Source organism: Lolium perenne, chromosome 3 (genome assembly GCF_019359855.2).
Source record: "Lolium perenne isolate Kyuss_39 chromosome 3, Kyuss_2.0, whole genome shotgun sequence".
NCBI classification, from domain to species: Eukaryota; Viridiplantae; Streptophyta; class Magnoliopsida; order Poales; family Poaceae; genus Lolium; species Lolium perenne.
Window position 1 is genome coordinate 287,035,883 of NC_067246.2, and position 1,453 is coordinate 287,037,335.

Consider the following 1,453-nt stretch of genomic DNA (forward strand, 5'->3'; position numbering starts at 1 on the left):
CTTTCTTGTAAATACAGGCCTCTCCATGACACTGTATAAACCCGAAGTCTTTGATCACCTTATCAAAGCGTCGGTTCCAACTTCTTGATGCTTGCTTCAGTCCATAGATTGAACGCTGAAGTTTGCATACTTTGTCAGCATTTTTAGGATCAACAAAACCTTTGGGTTGTACCATATACAACACTTCCTCAATGTCTCCATTAAGGAACGCCGTTTTGACATCCATCTGACATATCTCATAATCGAAAAATGCAGCTATTGCTAACAAAATCCTCACAGATTTTAGCTTCGCTACAGGTGAGAAAGTCTCATCGTAGTCAACTCCTTGAATTTGTCGGAAACCCTTTGCGACAAGTCGAGCTTTATAGACAGTAATATTACCATCAGCATCTGTTTTTCTCTTGAAGATCCATTTATTTTCGACAGCCTTTCGGCTATCAGGTAAGTCTACCAAAGTCCATACTTTGTTATCATACATGGATCCCATTTCGGATTTCATGGCTTCTTGCCATTTGTTGGAATCTAGGCTCATCATCGCTTCTTCATACGTCGCAGGGTCCTCATCATTGTTATCCACAATCATGACATTTAGACAAGGATCATACCAATCAGGAGTGGTACGTTCCCTTGTCGATCTGCGAGGTTCAGTAGTTTCCTCGTTCGAAGTTTCATGATCATTATCATTAGCTTCCTCTGTTGCCGGTGTAGGCGGTACAGGTACAACTTCTGGTACTGCGCTACTCTGATCAACGAGTATAGATTCATCAATCTCATCGAGTTCTACTTTTCTTCCAGTCACTTCTTTAGTGAGAAATTCTTTCTCAAGAAAGGTTCCGTTCTTAGCAACAAAGATTTTGCCTTCGGATCTGTGATAGAAAGTGTACCCTATAGTTTCCTTAGGGTATCCTATGAAGACGCATTTCTCCGCTTTGGGTTCTAGCTTGTCCGGTTGTAACTTCTTTACACAGGTTTCGCAACCCCAAACTTTCAGGAACGACAGCTTAGGTTTCTTATTAAACCATAATTCATACGGTGTCGTTTCTACGGATTTTGATGGTGCTCTATTTAAAGTGAATGCGGCTGTCTCTAATGCATAACTCCAAAATGATAACGGCAAATCAGTAAGAGACATCATACTACGAACCATATCTAAGAGAGTTCGATTACGACGTTCGGACACACCGTTACGTTGAGGTGTTCCCGGCGGTGTCAATTGTGAAAGTATTCCGTATTTCTTTAAATGCATGCCAAACTCATAACTCAGATATTCACCTCCACGATCAGATCGTAGAAATTTAATCTTCTTGTTACGTTGATTTTCTACTTCACTTTGGAATTCCTTAAACTTCTCGAAAGTTTCGGATTTATGTTTCATGAAATAGATATACCCACATCTACTCAGATCATCTGTGAAGGTTAGAACATAACGATAACCACCGCGCGATGCTACGCT